The following is a 16,910-nucleotide window of genomic DNA, read 5'->3' as shown; positions in this document are numbered from 1 at the left end:
TGAACTGGGCCCTCTGCAAAAGCGAAGGAGTTGTGTAGCTTGATCCGCTTAAGGCTCACCCCGATACCCACCCTTCCCCACACCCACCCTCCCCCACCCGGCATTAGTATCAGGATCCATCCCTGGTGCATGAGCTGGCCTTCTGGGACCCACTCCCGAAGGTGGGACACCTTTCATAGCCTTGATGCAGGGAGAGGGGATTGGACCTGCCCCTGCCTCTACTGACTGTACCAGGCTGTGCTGACTCTCCATGGGAGGACTCACACTTTTGTAGGAGGGAATGGAGGGTGGTCTGGGGGTGAAAGGCTGAAGGGGCAGGAGGAGGGAAGAGGGGGATCTGTGACTGGAATGTAAAATGAATGAAAAAATGCTTAATAATAAACAAAGAAAAAAAATTACTAGCCCGGAACTTAAGTTATATTTTACATTATTTTTGCCTTATGGATCTTTCAGTACACCATCAGAAGTCTGTTTTTGGTCTGAGATTGTGTTTGTTTTTATCATAAATATTGATAGTCACTAGAACAAATATGAAATAGGCTTGTTAAAATTTCTCATCCCTTGCTATACTGTCTGTCTAACTTAGATCAATTTCTAATATTAAAGTAGAGATATTGAGGAGCAGCTATGCACACAGGTTTGGAGAGTTGATGATAAATCTATGACAACCTATCATACAATCAAAGCCATTTATGCTCAGAGGGTTTCTATGATTTCTTTTTTTTTTATTTTTTTATTTTACAATACTATTCAGTTCTACATAACAACCACAGAATCCCTTGTTCTCCCCCTTCCTGCCCCCTCCCCTTCCCCCCAGCCCACCCCTCATTCCCACCACCTCCAGATCAAGGCCACCCCTGAGGACTGAGATCGACCTGATAGACTCAGTCCAGGCAGGTCCAGTCCCCTCCTCCCAGACTGAGTCAAGTGTCCCTGTATAAGTCCCAGGTTTCAAACAGCTATCTCATGCAGCGAGCCCAGGACCTGGTACCACTGCCTAGATGCCTCCCAAACAGATCAAGCCAATCAACTGTCTCACCTATTCAGAGGGCCTGATCCAGTTGGGGGCCCCTCAGCCTTTGGTTCATAGTTCATGTGTTTGCATTCGTTTGGCTATTTGTCCCTGTGCTTTATCCAACCTTGGTTTCAACAATTCTCGCTCATATAAACCCTCCTCTTTCTCGTTAATTAGACTCCCAGCACACCACCCGGGGGCCTAGCTGTGGATGTCTGCATCCAGATTCCTCAGTCCTAGGATGGGGTTTCTGGCCCAACTATTAGAGTGTTTGGCCATCCCATCGCCATGATTTCTGTGAAAAAGAAAGTGTCACTTTTTCTCTAGAATTAAAATGCCCCTTGAGAAAACATATGGTGTAACCAGAGATATGTCACTAGGAAGAGATACTTGAAAGACATCTGGATAGAAAGAGAAATGATCTTTGTTGATATTGTTAGATATATTGAAACTGATTGTTCATGAATATACCCTACTCTTGGAATTTTTACTTCTATTGTTATTTTGTGCTTAGTGAGTCTGAGTTGTATTTTCTGTCATTAATATTTTTAAGTGACAGAAATGTAGGCAATATAGTTGTGTTATATGTTGGGCAATAGAAAAAAGAACTATCTGGAGACTAGGAAATTGACTTTTAATTATTTGGTTCTGGAAGAAATTTTCAGCCACTGTGTATGTGTTTGTGCCCTACAGCTGCCCTTCTTGGTTCTCTAAAAAGGAACTGAACAGAGATGCTTATTTGTACTCATTCTATTGGCAGAAAAAAAGTGTTGGAGGAGAAGCAATTTCATTAGCGTTTCCAGGAAGACTCTGACCTATAACTTTTAAAGAAAATAAAGCACAAAATGCATTGTATAATTACATTATAATTTGAATGATGATTCATCAACTTTCATTCAAGGGACTATTGAAAAGAAATTTCAGAATATTATTAAAGTGAAGTGCTAAAATGCCATTTCCCTACTTTCATAATAAAGTTGAAGTAAAGACCTTTAAAATATGTTGAGTTTTATTTTCAGATATAAAGTATTCAGTCTTGACTTCAGATTGCAAATCAATTATCCCCTAGTTTAAGGAAGTACTGGCATGTGTGGGGGCTGGGACTTATTTACCATCAGTTTTTGACAGAGACATATACAGCTTTTAAAATAGTAACAGATTAGAAATCAAATTGAAGAGTTTGATATATGATAATCTTTTCAGGAATGCATTTAAGCCTGCTCTAAAAATATTTTGCAGAGGTATAAAATGTACTGTGACTGTTTCACTTTCTGCCTGATGTATGCTAGCATAATTCCTGTGTACTCAATATGACAATTATTCATCCTACTATCTTTCCCTCAGACTCCTTTGATAAGGTTTTAGTCAATAACCTGAATTTGGTTAATGAAGATTGCTGTGAGAATGTTTAATCTAGCATTTGTGATGTGCTGTTATTACAAATCTCTGTACTCAAGCACAGGACAAGGATTCAGCGGAGTCCATTTACATTGAAAAACAACAGGGAAATAGAATTTGGAGGAAGAAAACAAAAATGTTCAGTAATTAGTTTTTCTTTAATCCTAAATGATATCCATATAAATTAGGGGCAAAATCAAATAAAAATTCATTAAGTAATTAATTTTTGTTTAAACAATTTTAGCGTATACTTTTCTGGGAAAAGGAATTAAACTTGTAATATGGTTATTTTTAATGTGTTAGAGCAACCAGCAATACAGGGATTGTTATGTTGTATGGAAAATGTAGTTGGTAGATTCCATTTCCTCTTGAACTAACTTCAGTAATTCATAAATGCTTCAGTTTTACTGGTATATAATAAATGAAATGGCCTCAAGACATATAGTGTGCACAACTAAATTCTTAGCTCACACAATGGATACCTCATGAGGATAGTCATACATTTTGAGGGTCATTCACAAATAGAATATTCTTAAGTTGAAATATAGCATATTCTAAATAGATTATGAGAAGTTTTCAGTTAAATGGGTTTTTAAGAATATTTATTTATTCTTGTTTTTGATAATGAAATGTTTTGCCCTCATCATTGTGAGATCACTGCATACATGCCTGGTGCCCATGGAGACTAGAAAAGGATGCTAGATCCCCTGGAACTAGAATTAAGAGTACTTGTCTCCATGTGTGTGCCAGGAACTAACTACATTTGGTCATCTGGAGGACAATAAAGTTCTCTTAACCACTGAGCTGTGGTGGTATTGTGTTCCCCAAAACATTGTGCACCCTAATAAACTTATCTGGGGTCAGAGACAGAACAGCCACAATATTAAACATAGAGGATAGGCAGTGGTAGCACACGCCTTTGATCCTAGCATTCCAGAGGCAGAAATCCATGTGTTCATGGATACAGCCAAGCATGGTGACTCATGCCTTTAATCCCAGAAAGCAAGCCTTTAATCCCAGGGAGTGATGGTAGAAAGCAGAAAGGTATATAAGGCGTGAGGACCAGAAACTTGAAGCATTTGGCTGGTTAGGCATTTGGCTGGTTAAGCTTTTAGGCTTTGAGCAGCACAGTTCAGCTGAGATCCATTGGATGAGGACTCAGAAGCTTCCAGTCTGAGGAAACAGGATCAACTGAGGAACTGGTGAGGTGAGGTAGCGGTGGCCTGTTTTACTTCTCTGATCTTCCAGCATTCACCCCAATAACTGGCCTCGGGTTTGATTTTATTAATAAGACCTCCTAAGATTCCTGCTACACTGAGGCGTCTCTCCAGCCTCACAGTTCAATTGATTTACATAATTAAAACTGACTCTTAGAAAACATGTGATCCAGTGAAACTCTGCTATACTGAAATCTTTTCCCATAGGGGTATGTAATGCTGAGGTAATAAAATCTTCGCATCTCATTATGATTTTACAGAATTATCTGCAAACATCCTCAGCTTAATAGACCAGGAAAGGCTGCATAATGTAGGGGAAAGGAGTAATGAATGTATGCATCTGGAGAAGTACTAGTAATTGACTGGACAGCTCATAACAGAACTGCCCAAGTAAATAGAAATAAAAACTAAGATAATATGAAGAGGAAAATATTGTGTACACATGTGTTCTGCTAAAATAAGATTTCTAGAGTACAGATCAGATAATTTTGATTATTGAACTGGTTGGTGGAAAAAAAAACAACTCAGATATAAGAGCTCAAAGAACATTTTCCTAAATTGTATCCAGCTTCCAAATACAGAGTCATGGTTTTCATGATGCCTGAAATTCAATTTATGGACTAGACAATGTCTCACCAACTTGTACACATCCTAATGAGCTTAAGAACTTTAAGCAAACACAGTGCCCACATTTTATCACTGTTAGTAGCTGTAGAAACTAAAGACAGGTACTCTAGAAAGCTATGATTATGTGAGAACAATGCACAGATTTCCCTATAGCCTAGTTCAGTGCTTGGCAAGTGATAGCTGCTAAGACATAATTTACAAGACAGAAAGACAGCAAAGAGAATGTGTGAGGAATTATCAAAACAGATAAAGAAAGAAAACTGTGTTTTTGATGCAAATAAAATGTCAAGTCAATTTTTAATAATTGAAATGTGCTATAAATAATTTGAAATAACCATTTGTATAACTTTATTTTACTTAGATAATGAGAGAAAACAATATATAATTGGAAAAAATGGGATTCATTTGAGTTTTATTTTAAGTATTATAGAACAAAAGAACTAGAAAACAAAGTTACTATGCTCCTTTTTCTGCAATTGATATTATTTTCAACTGTTATATTGGCTCCTATGAAATAATGTGAATTTAACGACTCTAGAGTTACCTTTACTAATGAATATTTCTTTTATATATCATGTGAATGTTGAAATTAATCCTCACTATCATAGCATTTGGAAAACTCCCTTTTGTTTTCTTTCTTTCTTTTTTTTGTCTTTACAACAAAATCAAAGTGGATCCTCCCTCCCCTCTTCCAGTTCCTCCCCCCACCTCACCATCCCCCACACTACTCCATACACTCCTCCTCCATTGTTTCTCTGCAGACATAGGCAGACCTCCCGGGGGTATCAGCCAGCCATGGTACAGAAAATGCTCCTTTCAAGGTAATTAGAGCACCAGGGTCCAACCCTTAAGTAGGTAACTCCTAAGAGAGAAGAAATGGGTGCTGTTTTCTTGTGCACTCTTTTTCCTTTTATAAGGACACAGCCCAGAAGGGGAAACTCACCAAGAATAAAGTCTGAATTTTGTAATTCTAGTCTCCAGTCTATGAAAAACACATGTGTGGTCTAAGGCGTCAGTTTAAGATGCTGTTGTTGCAGCTACACCAACTGAGATGAATATTCATTCAACCAATTTCAACATTTAAAATTCCGTTAGTTTGACTTTTGAAATTGGGGAACCACTAGAAACCTTTGGCGGAAATGAACATATATTATTCAAGATAATGAGACCAATATTGTCCCAAACATTCTATGTAAAGCAAATTCGTGTACATGCAAAGCATATGTATATTTTGAACTCTGAGTAATGAGATAACTATAATCTGTTTCTGTCAAATCTTGAATATACACAATGCTTTTGAAGAGCTATTATTATTATTATTATTGTTATATTAGATCATCACCAAACACCCCAGCAGTGGCATTTCAAACCACCATGTTAGTATTATTTATTACTGAAAGTAGCTGAGAATTTAACTTTAGCCAAAAGATAATACTCCAAGAATCTTAATTATCATTATTATTCTTTTTCTTTCAGACTTCAGGCATTAAAATTTTTATTTAAATTAATTCTTCTCAATGTTTTTGGTTTATATAGTTATATGTATGCAAATTGCTCACTGTTAACATGTATTATTTTACTTCCTTTAATTTGTAAAGCAGCATTAAGTGCTTTTTCTTATTGAACTCAGAGATTATAGTCTCAGACAGTGGAAATAACCTCTAAAGTTTATGAGTGGAGTGCATGCCCTCAAGCACTACTAAGTCATTCCATTCCTTGGCCTCTTTAATGTTTGAATACAAATGCTAGCATATGTATATGTAAAACATATACATATAAATGTAAAACATTGATAAAATCAACTTTCGTTCTTTTTTTACAAATACTGTAACATAAATTAAAATAATAAGACCAACTCCTTTTCCCATGGCATGTCAGATTATAGATAGCTTCTAGGTATGGTTGCCCAGGTATTAATGAGAAGCATTATGAATCTGGTTGTTTCAACCACACATAAAAGTGTATAAAAGGTAGGCAATTTTAGGTGGCACTGACACATAGGAACCTGTCCAAATATTTTATGTTGATTTAAATTTATATATAGTGAAATTCTGACTTAAAGCAAGAATTTGAGGGCCTAGTTCAGTCCCATGTAGGCTCTACAGCTGTCGGTCTGGAGTTTGGTGGTATTTTATTTGTACTGAAGTGTGATTTTAATTATATATTAATAAATAAAGTTGCCCGGGGGTCAGAGCTATTAAAGCCATAGCAAGAGCGTGGCGGTGGTGGCGCATGCCTTTAACCCCAGCACTTTGTAGAAGAGCTAGGTAGATTTCTGTGTGTTCAGGGATACAGCCAGCATTGGAGACACACACCTTTAAGACCTGGAGGGCAGTACTTACAGGCAGTGATGAGGCAGTCATGTGTTTGGGTTTACAACCAATGAGAAGGCAGAACAGAAAGACTATATGAAGATAGACACACAGGAAGTAGGTCTCTTTCGGAGAAGTAGGACCACCGCAGGAGGAAGGGTAAGGTTTTAGCTCTGAGCTCTGACCTCTTGGCTTTCTCTTTTACATTGGTTCTGTGTTTCTTATTTAATAAGACAGTTGGTTACATCTACACTAGAGTTCATGAGTTTCCACTAGCTTGGTTCAGTTGTCTCTGTAGGTTTCCCCATCATGATCTTGATGCCTCTTACTCATAGAATCCCTCTTTTCTCTCTCTGACTGGACTCCAGGAGCTCAGCTTGGTCCTTGACTGTGGATCTCTGCATCTGCTTCCATCAGTTACTACAGCAAGGCTCTATGATGACGGTTAGGGTATTCACTAATCTGATTACAGGGGAAGGCCAGTTCAGTCATCCTCACGACTATTGATAGTAGTCTTAGCTGGGGTCATCCTTTGGATTGTTAGGAATTTTCCTAACAACAGGTTTCTTACTAACCCCATAATGGCTCCCTCTATCAAGATATCTCTTTCAGTGCTCTCCCACTCCATCCCTCTCCAAGCTTGACCATCCAGTTCCCTCATGTTCTCATTGTCCATCCCCTCCCTTCTACCTCACCACCCAATTTACCCAAGAGGAATCATCTATTTCCCCTTCCATAGATGAGCCATGAATCCCTCTTAGGGTCCTCCTTGTTACCTAGGTCCTCTACAGTAGCTTGGTCTGTTTGAGGAGCCCCTGGCAGTGGGATCAGAATCTATCCCTGATGCATGAGCTGGCTTTTTGGAGCCCATTCCCTATGGTGGGGTGCCTTGCTCAGCCTTGATGCAGTGGGGAGGGGCTTGATCCTGCCTCAACTGAATGTACTGGGGTTTGTTGACTCCCCATGGGAGGCCTTACCCTTTTGGAGAAGTGGAGGGGGGGCTTGGGGGACACAGGGGGGAATTTGAGGAGAGATGGGAGGGGAAATTGTAGTTGGTATGTAAAATGAAAAATTTTTTTAAATAAATTTTAAAAAAGCAAGAATTTGGGAATGTCTTATCTTCCCCCATTGAATACCACCTTCTAAGATTTTATTTATATCATCTCAAACTACACTTTAATTAGGTTAAAAATTCATGAGCAACAACAAAAAAAGAATGTGATTATCTGATTGAATATTAGGGCATTTTCCCTAATATTGGGTTAGAGATTAAACCAAGTTATAGTAACAGTCTAGAGGAGGAAGCTGACATAAAACAAATGGGGTCTCCCTCAAGACACTCTAAGCAGAGATGCTTGCAGCCTATGAACACACACCACAGGAGTGAGCCTTGGGGCATCAGAATGCCATTAACCATTTCAGACAGTGGGAACTAGTCTACTCCACATTTGTTTTAATAGCATTTATTCCTCGTTAGCAACTTCTTCCTTCCCCATTCTAAAGTGCTGAGCCTCTCTATCAAAACAAGAGTATCATTGATTTGAGTGTTTATCTTTACAGGAGAATCTGATAGACAATTTGAGTAACTTAAAGTGACCCTGGGCTTTTATTAGATGAAGATCAAAAGGAAAGACAACTTTTCATAATACATAAATATAGTTAATGAATAAAATCTAAATTAAAAAACTTTACTCAGAACATCTCTGGCACCCAGATTGTTACCACACCCTGCTTACACTCCACCACAGAAGTATGGCATTGATCTACTACATTCCAAAAACAGCATTATCAGAAAACAGAAAAGAGGAAAACTAAAATGTTTCCCCATTTTAATGAACTTAGTCTGTCATTAAAAACAATTGTGGGTCCAGGAAAGGAACTTCCTACGAAAGCATGATCAACTAAGGTTGGTGCATATAACCCATAAGTTGGACGAACTGACTCCTACAGAATGTCCTCTGATCTCCAAGTTTGTGTGGCCTGTTCTAAGCACACACAAATAAATATGTATGTGTTTAAAAAAGAACAACAAATCAAACACCAGATGACTGTGCCAGTACACGGAAACAATTACATTTAAGTAGGGTAATGAGTGGCTTAGAGAAAATACCAAGCTGAAAAAATTAATAGCCTAAATGAAGAAGTGAAATCTTAAAACTGTAATGTTTTTTGTGAAGACATTTCAATCCTAAATAAAAAAGTAGTATAAAAAAACAACAATCAAGTAGATTGTCATTAAAACTTAAAAATTATTTTCTAGGTGTGTTTAAATAAATTATCATAAGCAGCAATGAATGACTGAGACCATGGTATTAAAAAATGTATTACTATCTTATCAATTAATTGTAGAATAAGTAATTTTTGAAGCAGTCTCCTAATCAGTCCATTTACTAAATACCCCAATCCAAACATGGGGGAAACATTACTCAAGGTTGTTTGATGAAGATCAGGGAAAAGAAACTAAGGAATTTGAAACCAGGGCTTCTGAAAGTTGCATTGACTACAAACAGATAAAAGAGGTATGGGAAGATTAAAGCTCAGAATCCTAATTTTCACACACACACACACACACATACACACACGCACGCACACACACACACACACAGAGAGAGAGAGAGAGAGAGAGAGAGAGAGAGAGAGAGAGAGAGAGAGAGAGACAGACAGACAGACAGACAAACAGACAGACAGGGAGACAGAGAGACACAGAGACAGAGAGAGACAGAGACAGAGACAGAGAGATACAGACAGACAGACAGGGAGACAGGGAGACAGGGAGACAGAGAGAGACACGGAGACAGAGAAACGCAGAGATCTAGAGACAGACAGAGATGAGAGACAGGCAGACAGAAACAGAGACAGAGAGATGAAAGAAGTAATACTCAAGTGCCTTCAATGATGTTAAAGTCTAAAAAACTATTTGAGCATTACACTTTTAAAATGACATGCTATTAACATACTACTTACATAGGCTATTCATATTTTAAATCATTCCTGGGTAATTCACAACCACCTACTGTATCAGGAGTGCTAGGGTAAGTAATTGCCATACTAAAATGTTTTGGGGAAAAAATTTAAGAAATGTACTTAATTTTTCACTTAAGATCATTTAATAATTTGGGAGTTTAAAATCTATGTTATTGTACAGTATAAGAAGCGTTATCATTGTGTGAACAAATGTCTACTCATGCCTGATGAGAAAGTGTCAACATACATAAATAATGTCACCATATTCCTTGTGGTACCAATGAGTTTATTGGGTTTACTTCAAGAATACAGGTGAGAGTTTCCTTCAAGAGTGTGAATAACTCAATGGCAGCTGCATCACTGAATGGACACCCTAGTATGCATGTGTGTGGCTCATAAAGGATGAAACTTTGGTGTTCTCATAACTATTTGCAGACATATCAGCATTCTAGAGAGTATCCTCTTTTCAACAGCAATATATTACTGTGGAACTGGAGGGGACTTCTTAATTTTCAAGAATTTCCCAAGATTTCTGAGTGTTTATATCCTGAGACTTAAAAAGCCTCTCTTTCTAGCTTACTGTGCCTTAAAGAACCTCCTTTCTGGTTGGTATCTTTCAATTTGGAAGAAATTGAGGCATAATAGTTGGCTGTACACATTCATTTATTGCATTTACTTGATGAGGACTTACTATAAACATAACTGAGATAGATGTAGTACCACTCTTAGGCTGTGTCCATGCACTTCTTTGAACTCGTAGTCTAGAACGGTGGTAAAGAAGGCTGACTTTATGAAGGCTCATTTCTTGTTCCACACTTAGTCATTGTATGGCCTTAGATTTGAAAAATCTCTTTGTGTCTGAGTTTCATCTTCTACAAAGATCCACAATGGCAAGTGCTGAGTGTGTATGTATAGTTTGTGGTTATGCACACATATATTCTTTTCTTTTCAAAAAAAAATTTGTTGCATAGCAACTACTATAAAAATTCAAACTACATTATTTCTATCACTATAGTCTAATGGAAGAATATATAATTCCAAGAATCTGTACAATAATGTGAGATAAGCCTATTACTTTGATACATGCTTTTTTAATGGGAGCATATGCTTTTATTTTTAAAATTTTGATTCTAAGGGAGGAATAATAGTTGTTCCTTAAAAGCAGTTCAAGACTTGGATGATGAAAGAACACTGTAGAGCTACACTTAGAGCAAAGTCTCAGAACCTAGACTTCAGGCACCAAGCAACATATCCTATGCAGTCATTTACATGAGCCATCTGGACTCAGGCATCTGCATTCCAGATTTATGATTTTGAGCCTTGGGAACTTTTTAAAGAGCTCTAAACGCTCCCCATATCACTGAAATTGGTTTATTTAGAGTGTTCTCTTTTGCAATTTAATTGTGTATTCTCTTTCAATAATTTCTGTACAAATATGCTGTTTTCATTTTTAATGAAGCAGTTTTATAAAGGTTGACTTTTATTCTACTTAAGTCTAATATGTTAAGTATTATTTTGTTTTAACACATGCTTTAGGACTCAGTAAAAAGGGTCTTTCTATGATAATTTGTATATTAACTTGAAACAAAATATAACCTCCTTTCAAGCCCCTCAATTTGGCTGTTTCCACATGCCCAGTATTGGCTTAAATCATGTAAGTTATGCCTGAAAGAGTAGAGTTTGAGAGGCAGGACCCCATTTCCATTCAAAGTAGACAGATAGGAAGCACCGGAAATTAGAAGTCATCATGTCAAGAATGCATGTAGTTGTAGCTAATAGAAAATGAAACCAAGGCAGACATTACAGAGATCCTGAATAAGAAGCTGTTGAATGTGCCTCACAGTGTATGGAAAAATGTATGCAAGACACATATATATTTCAAATACAAAATTCTCATTTTGAAACAGTATCTTCCAAATGAACCCCAAAGCAAGTATTGAGTAAGATTTGGGGCCACCACAAAGAATTAGAGACATCTTTTATCCAAATTCTTTACCTTGATTTTAGCTTTTTAATTAAACCTTTTCTGCCTACTCTTCAATATTATCATTTCAAGACTGATAAAATTAATTTAATATCACTTTTATTGGGAATGAAAACAAATATTACATGCTATTAAGTAATCATGTTATATATAAAACATCTTTACTCCCCAGGGAAAATGTGAGGCAAGTACAGCATTTAATTATTTTCCAATGTAATGATGATTAGTGAATGTTTGCATACATAGGCTATGTATCATATTGAATTCTGGTGCATAGCTTTGTCTGGGTGCTCCTCGAGATGGTAGAGGGATGAGAAGGAGGAAGCCTCACTAGACTTGGAAACTTTTCTGAAGTAAAACAAACAGTGTTGCCTCCACTGTGTCTAGTGATTTCCTAGAGTAATGAAACATCTCATACAATGGGAGTACTCACCACTCCTAGTGTTTACATATCAATTATGTTCATTTGGATTTTTATGTTCTCTTTGACATGTGTTTCTATGATCAATGACACCACTTCCTTTAAGCAAAGACTTTTTGTTTTCTATTTCTCTTTCCTCCTTGTCCCGTCTAGGAGTTCCAATATGAAACTTCCCTGTTGTGATTTGAAAACAATTTCTTCAGTCACCTACTACCTCTAGTACTTACAATTTTCCCTCCTCTCTTCTTCCATGAAGCCCAAGGCTTAGGAGGACAGAGTGTGGTGTAAATATTCCATTTATGGATATGCACTACATAGCATCTTAGGCTCTGCATGTTGACTGGGTGTGGGACTCTGGAACCGTGCATATTACCTTGAAGAACTGTGAATCCCAGCCACTAGGGATGACACTTCCAGGTTGTTGACAGCTTGGCTTCTCCATGTCCTATGACTCAAATATGTTGTTTCTTCAGCAATACAGTTTCCTCATTGAGTATTGAGAGGTAACCAAGAGTGATAGTGCTCGAATGCAGTGATTCAGAGTAGAATAAATCCTTGTAACTAAAACTCAGAATTGTAATCCCACTTTTGACATTTGTTTGCAACAAATAGAAGTTAACACTGAGACCCACACTGATCAAGCACTGTAGTGTGACTGGCTCTAAATGAGAAATCTATATTATGTACTTGCTCCACCCAAAGCTTAAGGATGATGGCAGAAGAGTGAGCAGAGAGATTGTAAGGTCCAGAGATGATGAATGAATACATTGAACGTGTTTCATCACGCATGGGACAATTTCATCTACTAACTCATAGTGATTGTGGCAGTTGCAGGAAACAGACAAAATCTCATCATGAAGCAGGGTAAGTGACCGAGGAGCTATTGGTATTTGGTAGATGCTAGAAGAGGGGGAGTCAGTTTTATTAAAGGGCCCGACACCTGCTAGGTCAAATACAATGTAGAAAAGGCCTCCAAGCCAAGAGTATTTGAGTATTACAAATAAAATTCTGTGGGTTTAAGAAAACAAGACAAAATAAAGATGGATGAATGTAGGGTATGGGTCTTGAGTGAGTTTGGGGAGGGAAGTGAATAGGATTCAAATACATTCTATAAAATTCTCAAGCTATTAATTAAATATTAAAGAATTTTACTCTTGTGTATTATAAAAATGCACTTAAAGCATTTCAAGAGTTTTGCTCATTTTGCATTGTTCTGGTAATATCCAAATATTTCCTCTCTCCCTGGTTTCAGGTCTAAATGACCTCTGCTGGGTTCTGATTTCTGCCCTACATTCTGCCTCAAGTGCAAATGATTCATTCCTTGTTAAGCTGTTATGCAGAGGGCACATCTGAGGAATGAATATTTTATTATTTAGCATTTCATATATTCCTTTTTAAATGTCTAGCCAAATGAAAGTGGGATAAGACTAGATTATTCTCTCTACAAAGAGCATTTGAAAGTGATACATGTTCTTCATTCAATTTTTAACTATCCCATTTCTAAGATCTTTGAGAATAATTGATCTTTTTATTTCATATTCTTATCCGCTGTGTAATATTCATATTCTATGTGAGTTTTTCCCAGTATGAGACAAAAATGTGATATTTGAATCATTAAATTAATGATTATTAATGTGTAAACACCTTTAAATTTATGCTACTGTAGTAACAATCCTCATCTTATTATGGTGCAAGATATAAATACTAAGAGACACTGAGAATGAGTCATACATTATGTTTGGAAAACCTCACTGTAGTAGTTTTTTTCTATCCAAATGTCCAGCCCACAAATAATGAATAGAGACTTATTATCAATTATCAAAGTTTGGCCTTTAGCTTAGGCTTCTACCAAACTAGCTCTTATAACTCAAATTAACCCATTTATATTAATCTGCCTTCTGCCAAGTGGCTTAACTCTTTTCCATCTTGCACCTCCTGTTTCCTCTGTCTCTGGCTGGTGACTCTACCTGTCTTCTTCCTAGAGTCTCTCTGTGCCTGTAAGTCCTGCCTAGCTGTTGACAGTTCAGCGTTTCATTATACCAATCACTGCAGTACATCTCCACATAGTGTACAAATATTCTACAATATCTCTCTTTTACAGACTTTACACTGTTAAATTTTGCGTATGATTATGTTGAAAAAAATCCATAAAAACAAGTTTATTGTAATAAGTTATGAGTATGTACTTTAAAATGAGCAAACATTTAGTATAAGAAATGCAAGTTTATATAAAGCTTTGATAATCAATGTCATCTGAGTTTCTGTGCCATATATTAGTATATAAAATTTTATTACACTCGTGTGTGTGTGTGTGTGTGTGTGTGTGTGTGTGTGTGTGAGAGAGAGAGAGAGAGAGAGAGAGAGAGAGAGAGAGAGAGAGAGAGAGAGAGAGAGAGTATGTGTGTGTTTTCTTGTGCACATGCTACAGCTTGGAAGTCAAGTTAAGAAGACAACTTTTAGGAGTCATTTCTCTCCCTCTGCTCTAGGGTCATTACGTTTTATGCACCCTGCCAGTCCAAGGACACTTTATACTTTATATTTTCCTTTAGTTCCCAATATGAGAACCTGATAATATTTAATTTCATGTGACAATCTAAAATTCCATAGATCTCAAGTAAACTGCAAAAACATTTCGCAAGTAGTAAGTGATTTAGTCTATTATAAGAAAAAAATCAATCTCTTGCTCTAGAATTCAGTCAAGGATCATTGCCTAAGAAATATATTCTATTGTCTTGGTTGCTGTGCCATTCTTAAGAAGTGAGTTATAGAACTTCTCAGGTATATTTAAGAGGGAAAAAAATAAAAAAAACAGGTAAAAGTTTGCAGCTATTTACAGCCTACCGTTAAAATGAAGTCAGTGATTTCCTGATTTTAGAGGAGTCCAAAGAGCCTAGCTAATTAATGATGATTTAATATAAAAGAGATAGAAAAATGCGTTTACATATTTTACATTGTGTTATATTCAGTGTCTTATATCTACCTTCTGATATTCATGAACAGTCTTTTTTAGAGTTTAGAAAGACTTGCTTATGAATTCTAAACATCAGCTTTACTGTACGAAGGGTAAACAAATGACCCAAGGGCCTGGAGAGTTGGCTTAGCAGCTAAGAGCTCTTGTTGTTCTTCCAAAGGATGAAGTTCAGACTCCATCCCCACATGTGACCCCTCAAAGTAGCCTGTGTCTCCAGATCCTGGGAATCTGATTCCCCCTTCTGGGCTATGCAGGCACCTACACACATGGCATACACATGTACATACATGACCATATGCACACATACATGAACAGACACAAACACATCCACCAAAATAATTTTAATGATTGTTCTAAAAGTCCCAAAGAATTCTACTAAGATTTTAAAATCACACCATCCCTAAACATTCATTCACTTTTCTTTACTGCTCTTGTTGTGAATGTTTTCTTTTAAAATTGTACAAGTTTATCAACATTGTATACTTTCACTACTTATTGACAGCAGAAAATGACTATGCATATTATTTATGCATGATGTAGAAATTAAATCAAATTAATAAAGGGTCAAATAACATATTCTTTTAGAGGACTCATAAACCTTAGTGGTCACTATATGAACAGAAGAATGGTGGGGGATAGTCCTTGGGAGTTAATCAGGGAAGTCCATGTGTCTTTCTCTAAAACTGCTCTGTGAAACTCCAAAGGTATTTCATGGGCATCCAAAAACATTTTGAATGTCAGTCATTAATTCACTTAAATTAACATCATTTTGATCAGTGCAATGTAAATTTAGAATAAATTTCAAGCCTAGGAAATTCATTATATCATCAAAGAACTACAAATATGTGTGTGTAAATAAACAATTAAAATCAACCCACATGTGAAAAATAATGATAATAAGGTACAGTTAAGTGCTGAAAATGCAATAAAATTGTGGTGAATAGATAAAATTAGATATAGACACGTTTCAGGTCTTACTGGTAGATAATTTAGTTAAGATGTCAAACAAAATAAAAAATGATTTTGATGACAATGTTTTATTTTGATACAGGCAATCTGTCCACTTAATCTATCATCTACCTATCATCTGTCTATTTATCTATATATCATCTATCAATTAATTATAACTATCTATCAATCATCTCCCTACATATTATTATTTATGTTTATATGTTTATCTAACTCTCAACCTAAATCTGCTTGTCTGAAAGTAAACAGAAAATGAAAGAAAAAAGATAGAAGAAATATGTCTGTGCATCACTGTTCTTCAGAACTTGATTAGTAATATTGTACTGCTGAAGGCACCACATACTTGATCTACAGAACATAGAGAAATTAAGCTAGTACTCACCTGGACACTTCATCCCTACTGGCTAGCCTTCATGGAAGTTGCTGCATGTGTTATTGGGGTTGACAGCTGAGGTTGCTGGATCAGTTCACAGCACTCACAGCTACTGTCAGCATTTTGCTATGGAAGGTTGGGTTCCTTTTAATTTCTCAGTGATTTCTGAAACTTTGCTTATATTCTGATTTCGTGCTTTTACATTTTCTTAAAATTTTTATATGATGAATGGAATTAACTATTGATGCAGGAGGTCTGTAGCCACGACTCACTAATCTATAGGCATTATAATTTTTGGAACACTACCAATCCAGTGCATGGAAGTTAAGGTTGACAATATAATAACGATTCTACTGTGTTTGAAAACACTGTTTGTGGTAAATTGTCATGGCAACAAAACAATACAATGGTTTTCAAAGAGCAGTATGGAGTTTATTCACATTTTCATGTGAGAGGTATAAACTTTATGTGTAGTGTAATGGCAGGCACGCTGCTCCTCTGGTACCACCATGTCTTGTCTGCTGTCTTTTAACATGTACTATATGAACATGTTTAAAAAAGAAGGAAAAGAAAAGTGAGTAACAGGAGTAACTGAACTTGTAAAGTTAGAGGATTACGTGGTTTAAAGTAGCTTATGGAATTAATTGCCAAGAGTAAAA

This window comes from Peromyscus leucopus, chromosome 13 (assembly GCF_004664715.2).
Source record: "Peromyscus leucopus breed LL Stock chromosome 13, UCI_PerLeu_2.1, whole genome shotgun sequence".
NCBI lineage: Eukaryota > Metazoa > Chordata > Mammalia > Rodentia > Cricetidae > Peromyscus > Peromyscus leucopus.
Note: the sequence above shows the minus strand (reverse complement) of the source record.